Source organism: Cylas formicarius, unplaced genomic scaffold (assembly GCF_029955315.1).
Source record: "Cylas formicarius isolate icCylForm1 unplaced genomic scaffold, icCylForm1.1 PGA_scaffold_124__1_contigs__length_23931, whole genome shotgun sequence".
In the NCBI taxonomy this organism is placed as follows: domain Eukaryota; kingdom Metazoa; phylum Arthropoda; class Insecta; order Coleoptera; family Brentidae; genus Cylas; species Cylas formicarius.
This window is the reverse complement of record NW_026844222.1, coordinates 7,501-17,500: the sequence shown is the minus strand read 5'-3', so window position 1 is coordinate 17,500 and position 10,000 is coordinate 7,501. Positions and strand designations below refer to the sequence as shown.

The 10,000-nt window shown below is 45.6% G+C and overlaps 3 non-coding genes across 3 annotated transcripts in view; all 3 read right to left on the bottom strand.

Moving 5' to 3' along the window:
* The window catches only part of LOC132708489 (large subunit ribosomal RNA), a 4,072-nt gene extending 3,711 nt beyond the window's left edge, over positions 1-361 (bottom strand). The window contains exon 1 of the ribosomal RNA XR_009619971.1: positions 1-361. This exon is cut by the window's left edge and continues 3,711 nt beyond it. This is a non-coding gene — a ribosomal RNA (large subunit ribosomal RNA).
* A 508-nt stretch (positions 362-869) lies between these two features.
* Positions 870-1,024, bottom strand: LOC132708487 (5.8S ribosomal RNA). Its single transcript, XR_009619969.1, has one exon. It is a non-coding gene; the product is annotated as a 5.8S ribosomal RNA (ribosomal RNA).
* Positions 1,025-1,590: 566 nt separating this feature from the next.
* LOC132708488 (small subunit ribosomal RNA) lies at positions 1,591-3,520 on the bottom strand. Its single transcript, XR_009619970.1, has one exon. It is a non-coding gene; the product is annotated as a small subunit ribosomal RNA (ribosomal RNA).
* Between the last annotated feature and the right edge of the window lie 6,480 nt (positions 3,521-10,000).

Below are 10,000 nucleotides of genomic sequence, written 5' to 3'. Positions count from 1 at the left end.
TTCGCTATCGGTCTCGTGGTCATATTTAGCCTTAGATGGAGTTTACCACCCGCTTAGGGCTGCACTCTCAAGCAACCCGACTCTGAGGAGATCCCTCCCGCGATCGACGGCGGTCGCTACGGGCCTGGCACCCTCTATGGGCTGTGGCCCCGTTCAAGAAGGACTTGGACGCGCCGGACGATCTCGGGATAACGGAACCTCCCTAACACCACATTTCCCGGCGCCCGGTATCGGCCGCGGGATTCGGTGCTGGGCTCTTCCCTGTTCGCTCGCAGCTACTGAGGGAATCCTAATTAGTTTCTTTTCCTCCGCTTATTAATATGCTTAAATTCGGCGGGTAGTCTCACCTGCTCTGAGGTCGATCGATAAAATCATTATATATATATATATATATATATATATATAAATATATATATAAAACGTAGACGTGAATTTCGAAACGGTTCAGCGTTTATATTTAAAACCGCTATATCCACCACTCGTTACGCGGCCGCAAACGATCAGACGTCGGACACCTTTTCTTCTTATCGAGAAAATAACGGACACGACGATCGTCAATTTTGCGCGGACCTGCGACATACGCGGGCGGTTTTAATTACGCTCGTCTCTCGCGCTTTTAAGCGAGCGCGACGCGACGAACCGGTGCGTCGAAAATCGACGTCGTTCGCAAACTCGGTCGCGTTCCTTAGAACGCGGCCGGAGTTTCGCTTTCGCGTTTTAAAACGTCGCGAGACCGGGTAGGAGAGAGATCGCGCGCTAAGCGCGAACGTGCTGTTGCTCCTCACTCCTTCCCGCGCTACACGTCCAACTCGCTCCGACGTTTCTCGCGCCTCGCGGGCGAAAAAACCGAGCAGTCTTTAAATTGGATACGACCCTCAGCCAGGAGTGGTCCGGGAACAGAATCCGAGGACCGCAATGTGCGTTCGAAATGTCGATGTTCATGTGTCCTGCAGTTCACAAGTTGACGCGCAATTAGCTGCGTTCTTCATCGACCCACGAGCCAAGTGATCCACCGTTTAGGGTAATCTTTTTTCGATCGGTTTAACGCTTTTCGTCTCCGAAAAAGAGTCGTCGGCGTTGTTATCGACACATACATTTTTTTTACGGAAGGCGAGGTATATACCTTTCGACGTAAAAAAAAAAAAAAAGTTCGATTTCGGGCCGGTCTATCCGACGGAACACTTCGCCGCGCGCCCTTTGTTCTTTATTATTCAGACGGTAGGCGCGCGCGCGTTCGCGTTCGGACGACCCGCGCCGGTTTAAAGTTTATATACACACCTCCTCGCGGGTCGCGGGTGGGTGTAAGTACTTTTCGGTGCTCCGGGCGAATATCGTTTGACACCTTGTCGACGGCGAGCGCGAAACTAGGTTTCGCGCTTCGAGTTCCGTCTAGGTACCCGGAATTTTGTCGGCGCTCCTCCTACTCCTACTCCTCTCTCCCCTTTTTTACGGTGGTCGAGTGGTCGTCGTAGTCGTCGAATTTAATCGCGGCCGACTTAAAGATCGACGCGAGATATTTTCGACCGAGCGTCAGCGACAAAAATTCGTTCGACTAAATAAAGACAAACTGTGTAATTTTTATTATCACTTTAATGATCCTTCCGCAGGTTCACCTACGGAAACCTTGTTACGACTTTTACTTCCTCTAAATGATCAAGTTTGGTCAACTTCCCGGACACATCGACGACGCCGAAACGCCATCGGCGTATCGGTCCGAAGACCTCACTAAATCATTCAATCGGTAGTAGCGACGGGCGGTGTGTACAAAGGGCAGGGACGTAATCAACGCGAGCTTATGACTCGCGCTTACTGGGAATTCCTCGTTCATGGGGAACAATTGCAAGCCCCAATCCCTAGCACGAAGGAGGTTCAGCGGGTTACCCGGGCCTCTCGGCCAGGGAGGACACGCTGATTCCTTCAGTGTAGCGCGCGTGCGGCCCAGAACATCTAAGGGCATCACAGACCTGTTATTGCTCAATCTCGTGCGGCTAGAAGCCGCCTGTCCCTCTAAGAAGAATTGTTTGTACGCAGACAGTAAAAACCGCGCGCGACAACGGGGCGAACCCGAGCCGGCCGGCCTTTGAGATGTCTAAATACGCCTAGTTAGCAGGCTAGAGTCTCGTTCGTTATCGGAATTAACCAGACAAATCGCTCCACCAACTAAGAACGGCCATGCACCACCACCCACCGAATCAAGAAAGAGCTCTCAATCTGTCAATCCTTCCGGTGTCCGGGCCTGGTGAGGTTTCCCGTGTTGAGTCAAATTAAGCCGCAGGCTCCACTCCTGGTGGTGCCCTTCCGTCAATTCCTTTAAGTTTCAGCTTTGCAACCATACTTCCCCCGGAACCCAAAAGCTTTGGTTTCCCGGAAGCTGCCCGCCGAGTCATCGGAGGAACGTCGGCGGATCGCTAGCTGGCATAGTTTACAGTTAGAACTAGGGCGGTATCTGATCGCCTTCGAACCTCTAACTTTCGTTCTTGATCAATGAAAACGTTTTTGGCAAATGCTTTCGCTTCTGTCCGTCTTGCGACGATCCAAGAATTTCACCTCTAACGTCGCAATACGAATGCCCCCATCCGTTCCTATTAATCATTACCTCGGGGTTCCGAAAACCAACAAAATAGAACCGAGGTCCTATTCCATTATTCCATGCACACAGTATTCAGGCGAAGTTTTAGCCTGCTTTAAGCACTCTAATTTGTTCAAAGTAAACGTGCCGGCCCACCTCGACACTCAATGAAGAGCACCGCGGCAGGATTGAGTTGGACCGCCCGCGTGAACGGGCTAAGTCCACCGGCAGGACGTCTCGCGGCACGCCAGTTAACACCGCGGACGATGAACCGGCGGCGCGAGACACAAATTCGACTACGAGCTTTTTAACCGCAACAACTTTAATATACGCTATTGGAGCTGGAATTACCGCGGCTGCTGGCACCAGACTTGCCCTCCAATTGATCCTCGTTAAAGGGTTTAGAGTGTACTCATTCCGATTACGGGGCCTCGGATGAGTCCCGTATCGTTATTTTTCGTCACTACCTCCCCGTGCCGGGAGTGGGTAATTTGCGCGCCTGCTGCCCTCCTTGGATATGGTAGCCGTTTCTCAGGCTCCCTCTCCGGAATCGAACCCTGATTCCCCGTTACCCGTTACGACCATGGTAGGCGCAGAACCTACCATCGACAGTTGATAAGGCAGACATTTGAAAGATGCGTCGCCGGTGCGAGACCGTGCGATCAGCGTAAAGTTATTCAGAGTCACCAAGTTGAACGATGTCGGGCGCGAACCCGCCACCGATTGGTTTTGATCTAATAAAAGCACTCCTTCCGTCTCCGGTCGGACCTCTGTTTGCATGTATTAGCTCTAGAATTACCACAGTTATCCAAGTAATTGTGGGTACGATCTAAGGAACCATAACTGATTTAATGAGCCTTTCGCGGTTTCACCTTAATTTGGCTTGTACTGAAACATGCATGGCTTAATCTTTGAGACAAGCATATGACTACTGGCAGGATCAACCAGGGAGCTGTTCTACGTGTCGAGCGCGCCGCCGCCGCCGCCGCCACGGATGACGACGATCGGGCGCGGTACGACAACAAACAGTCTCTTTTTTAAAAATAATAATTACGCGCGCGAAACGCGTTTATTTTATTTTTAAATAGAAACAGACGCGACCACTTTGTGTGGCGGTGATAGCGTGCGAGTACGGAAATGAACCGTTCCCGACGCCACACTCGTTATTATTATTATTCGGACGCGATCCGTCCAATTTTTTTTTGTTGGTAATAAATATCGAGACGACGTGAGTGCGCGATCAACAATCCGACTCGCGCGCGCATAATAAGCTTTAAAATGCGGCGCGCGTCGAACCGATGTGCCTCGGGCAACGAACGTCGATCGACGGAAATTTTCGGACATTCTCTCGATCACTCTTCGCTAGATTGAAAGCGACACGAGATTTCTCGAAAGAAACGTTCCGGATTCGCATATAAACTCGCTCGGTTAGATGAGAGTTATCGCAAATTTTTCGGAAGAAAAATATTATAGGGCGACCGCTTTCGAACCACGAAGTGCCAAATCTTACTTTAAAACACCCGCTAAGTTCGCGATCTAGCTGTATAAGGTGCGGAGCCTTAAAATGTTTTCGAACGCTCGAGCAATCGCTGCTACGAAGACGGGCCGATGGCAAACGAAAAACGGTCTACGTTCCCGTACCGATGAAGGAAACCAATTTTTCTTAAAAAATTGAACCCACGATACGAAAATGTTAAGCGAGCCAATTAATCGCGCCAAACGGTCGACTCGAAGGCGATCTAACGATCGAAAAAGCATTTTGCTCTGCGAAGGGAGAAGTGTCTATACGCACGACGCGGCGGTCGCGCTCGAGACCATCTCACCTATTATAGGTAACGGACCATTCCTTCCTTAGTCTTCCGAACGTTTCACGTGAAAACCCGAATATCGGCTGCGGCGGGCAAATAAAGTTCGGAGCGAAACTTTCGCTCGTGGTTACGTTCGATTTGGTTAAAGCGGGCACTTTTTCAAATATTTTTTTTTCTTTACTTACTTTTGTTAACTGACCGCCGGTTCCGGTTCCGACTTAAAAATAAATCGCCGTCCCCGGATTTTGTCGGACGATACTCTCCATCATTTTTAATTTCGGGTGTTTGCATTTTTTTTTCTCGCGATTTAATAAATTCATTATTAAACATTTATAAGTCCGTCTTCTTTAATATTGCGGACCAGCGGGAAGAGAGTTTTGTTTTTTTTTTTTTATTTTATTCATTTTAACATATACTCCCATAAAAGGTTTTTGCCGCTAGCCGCGAGCAGAGAAAAATAAGCAAAACTAACCGAAACAAAGCAAAAATAAGCAAAACTAACCAAAATTAACCGAATATAACCAAAATTAAACAAAACTAACCAAAAGGAACAAAAATAACCACAACTAAGCAAAATTAATCATAACAAACCAAAATTGGCCAAAGTTCGGCAAAACAAACCAAATTATCCAAAACTAAGCAAAATTAAGCAAAAGTAGTCAAAATTAACAAAAACAAGCCAAACTTATCCTGAACAAACCAAAACTAACGATAATTAAGCAAAAATAGGAAACGTTCACAAAAACTAACCGAAACGAACCATAACTAACTAATAGCGGCCGAAACTGGAAATAATAAACCAAAGTAAACAAAACTAAGCAAAATTAAGCAAAAGTAGTCAAAATTAACAAAAACAAGCCAAACTTATCCTAAACAAACCAAAACTAACGATAATTAAGCAAAAATAGGAAACGTTCACAAAAACTAACCGAAATGAACCCTAACTAACTAATAGCGGCCGAAACTGGAAATAATAAACCAAAGTAACCAAAACTAAGCAAAATTAAGCAAAAGTAGTCAAAATTAACAAAAACAAGCCAAAATTATCCTAAACAAACCCAAAACTAACGATAATCCTAACTAACCAATAGCGGCCGAAACTGGAAATAATAAACCAAAGTAACCAAAACTAGCGAAAATTCAGCAAAAGAAACCAAAATTAACCGTGTAACAAACCCAAATCAACCAAACCAAAAAAAAAAACATGCAAAACTTCACCAAAACGAACCACAATTCGCAAAAACTAAACAAACACAAACAAAATTAAGCACACTCAAATAAAAAGTAATCAAAACTACGTTCAACACGAACTGACCTAATTAAATAAAAAAATAGGAAAATTCAATTTTGCTAACCAAAAACGTCAATCGAAATAAACGCGAAACCGGGTTCCTGCCATTTATTTCGACGATAAGCACTTTTATCTAACTATGATTCGAAAAAAAAAAAAATAAGAAAGAAAGATATGAATAAACGAATTGATTAATATATAAAAATTGTGGTTCTGAAAAGAACCGTTTTTGGTGAATTTACACTCTCCAAGTCGACGCTCATTTATTTAGAACTGGTGTATTTTGTGACGGCTTTGGTCCCTTCACTGACGGCGTGCTTGGCCAACTCTCCGGGCAACAACAATCTCACGGCCGTTTGAATCTCTCTGCTAGTAATAGTGGATCGCTTATTATAGTGAGCCAAACGAGAAGCTTCGGCGGCAATCCTTTCGAAAATGTCGTTTACGAACGAATTCATAATGGACATGGCTTTGCTCGAAATGCCAGTATCCGGATGAACTTGCTTCAACACTTTGTAAATGTAAATTGCGTAACTCTCCTTCCTCCTGCGTTTCTTTTTCTTATCACTCTTCGAAATATTTTTTTGAGCCTTGCCGGCTTTTTTCGCCGCTTTACCGCTTACTTTCGGTGGCATTTTCTACAATCGATTAGACGCGCGCAAAGTAACGGACTGACAAGGCCCACACCGGGCCGCAGCTATTTATTTGAGAACCGAGTCGGCCGACAAGCTCCGCCCCCGGGCATCGTTCGCCGAAGCGCTAATCCCATTGGTCCATGCCCATGTCCTATAAATAGCGCGCCCACGGTCTGCGAGAGCGTCATTGTGCTGTTAACGTTCGTGCGTGTACTATTAACGGTAATAACGATGTCGGGACGCGGAAAAGGAGGCAAAGTCAAAGGGAAAGCGAAGTCTCGTTCTAGCAGGGCCGGTTTACAGTTTCCGGTAGGTAGAATTCACCGATTACTTCGGAAAGGAAACTATGCGGAGAGGGTCGGCGCCGGAGCTCCGGTATATTTGGCGGCCGTAATGGAATATTTGGCCGCCGAAGTTTTGGAATTGGCCGGTAACGCGGCGAGGGACAATAAGAAAACCAGAATCATTCCGCGACATTTACAACTGGCGATCCGAAACGACGAGGAATTGAACAAATTATTATCGGGAGTAACGATCGCTCAGGGAGGTGTTTTGCCGAACATTCAAGCGGTTCTTTTGCCCAAGAAAACCGACAACAAAGCAAAATAAAAATTGCGGCGAGGGAAGACGATGGGAGAAACGGTCCTTCTAAGGACCACAAATACTTTTCTATTTGAGATTTCGTTTCGTTTATTTAACAGATTATTAAAAAAAAAAAAAAAAAGAAACGTTCCTTCTTTTTACGTTTTCTCTTTCGGACTATAAGAAAACCGGTATAATACCTCGACATTTACAATTGCCGATCCCAGGAATTGAACAAATTATTATCCGAAGTTAAGATCGCTAGGTGGTTCTGTTGCCTAAGAAAACCGACAACAAAGCTAAATAAAGTTTTCGCCGGGAAGGAAGACGGTTCTTGTAAGGACCACAAATACTTTTCTATTTGAGATTTCGTTTCCTTTATTTCACAGATTTAATAATCACACTAACACGGGGAGAAATTAAAAATTCAAAACTTACCTCGACTCGATAATGGTTTGTTGGGCATTATACTCGAAATAACGAATAATCTTTGGAACGTATTTTGTGGTTCTGAAAAGAACCTTTTTTTTTTTTTTTTGTGTTTCCGCAAGATCGACGAAAAATTTAGCCACCAAATCCGTAAAGAGTTCTACCTTGTCTTTTTAGGGCGTACACCACGTCCATTGCCGTTACCGTTTTTCTTTTGGCGTGCTCCGTATAGGTTACCGCGTCTCTGATGACGTTTTCCAAAAACACCTTTAAAACGCCACGAGTTTCTTCGTAAATCAATCCGGAAATTCGTTTCACGCCTCCGCGACGGGCCAATCTTCTAATGGCCGGCTTGGTTATTCCCTGAATGTTATCCCTCAACACTTTGCGATGTCGCTTTGCACCACCTTTTCCCAAACCTTTGCCGCCTTTCCCTCTACCGGTCATTTTTAATACGAGCCGAGTTCTCTGATCGATATATAACAAACAAAACCGTCCGAAGTGCCACGATCAACTGACCGAAAACGGTCCGGCGCTTCGGTTTTGTCGAGTCGGAATTCGCCACGCCCAAAAAGGTCGATTGGACCAATGAGAAGAGAAAACGCTCGGGTACAAATTAAACGGACGGACGTTCGTGCGGCCATTATCTGTCGACGAGTGTTAGTGATTTGGTGTTCTAGTACGTCCGCGAACGTGTTTTATTATCATGGCCAGAACCAAGCAGACCGCTCGTAAATCGACCGGAGGAAAAGCGCCCCGAAAGCAGTTGGCGACCAAAGCGGCGAGAAAAAGTGCACCGGCAACCGGAGGAGTTAAAAAACCTCATCGCTACAGACCGGGCACCGTGGCTTTGAGAGAAATTAGACGTTATCAAAAGAGCACCGAACTATTGATCCGAAAATTACCGTTCCAACGACTGGTCAGAGAAATCGCTCAAGACTTTAAAACGGATCTGCGTTTCCAAAGTTCCGCGGTAATGGCGTTGCAAGAAGCGAGCGAAGCTTATCTCGTCGGTCTTTTCGAAGATACAAATTTGTGCGCCATTCATGCCAAACGAGTAACGATCATGCCGAAAGATATTCAATTGGCGAGGCGTATCAGGGGAGAGAGAGCTTAAGATTAATAATAATCTCTTTTATTATTATTAACAACAAACCGGTTCTTTTAAGAACCACAAATCATTTTCCTTTAAGATTTCGTTAAAAATTGAAAATAAAAAATAAAACTTTTTCATTTATTAATTATTTGAGAACGGCCCGGTTGGATTTTTTTTTTTTCGCAACTAACGACGTCTTTAAAAAAAATTATTAGTGGTTCTGAAAAGAACCCCCCCCACTCCCCGTTGCTTTGTAAAACCGGACGAGTTTTTATTTCGACCTCTGGTATATTTGGTGACGGCTTTCGTTCTTCTGCTTTTTCGCGGCGGCTTTTCCACCGGTTTTCGAAGGCATTATTATTCACAAAGAAAAGCGGTCTTCGCGATCGAAATGAGAAAAAACCCCGGCGAACGTATTTATATCGCGACGGAGTCGGTCAACAAGCTCCGCCCCCTGTTCGCTTTTCGGTGGGAGGAGCTTGTCAACGGACTTTCTTCTCATATAAATACGTTCGCGGGGATATTTCTCTTAATGTTTGCGTGATCGTCGTCGGAATCGACTACGCTTCGTTGTTAAACGAGATGCAGTTTAAAATTCGCCGGCGGATAAGTTAGAATAAGTTTGTCGTAGGGAGAACGAAATGGAAAAGAGAAAAAAGAAGAAAAAGAGAAGTCCTTTTCGAGATTTTTTAATAAATTTATACTTATATATATTTTTTAAAGAAATCGTTTTCTATTTACCCCCGAGACGCCCGGGATTCGAGTTTGCCTTTGAAGATAGTTACGAATTCGATAGCGATTTTTTTTGTGGTTCTGATAAGAACCGTTTCGAAAATTTCGTTTTTTTTTTAAACACCCATCGACGTTCTCTCGGCGGTTCATTTCTTCTTTTTGGGCGAGACGGGCTTTTTAACTTTGCCGGAAGCGGCTACGGGAGGCGATTTTGCCGTTTTGGGTTTGGGCGCTTTCGGTTTCTTCGTCGGTCCCTTGTTTGATTTTTTGGCTTTCGAAGGCGATTTGGTTTTAATCGACGCCGCTACCGCCGTTCCGGCGGCGCCTTTGGCGGTTTTCTTTTCGGCGGATTTTTTAGCTGCCGATTTCTTCTCCACGGACGACGCGGCGGCCCCGCTTTTTCCTTTTCCCTTCGGAGAGGCGGCGACCGCCTTTTTTACGGCGGGCTTCGAAGAAGCGCCACCACCACCACCTGCGGCGCCAGATTTTTCTCCGGTGGTTTTTTTCGGAGACGCTTTCTTCGTTCTGGTCACGGACTTCTTTTTTTCCGAGGATGAGGACGCGGCTCCGCTTTTCGCCGAATTAGAAGTCGAAGACGCCAATTTGAACGAACCGGACGCACCTTTGCCCTTGGTTTGAACCAAAGTTCCCGCAGCGACGGCCGACTTCAAGTACTTTTTAATGAAAGGAGCCACTTTTTCGGCGTCCACTTTGTAGTTGGCGGCCACGTATTTTTTTATGGCTTGCAACGAAGAACCGCCTCTCTCTTTTAGTCCCTTTATGGCGTTGTTTACCATTTCGGAAGTCGGCGGATGGTTGGGTTTCGTTCTGGGATTCTTGGCTTTCTTTTCCTTTTTC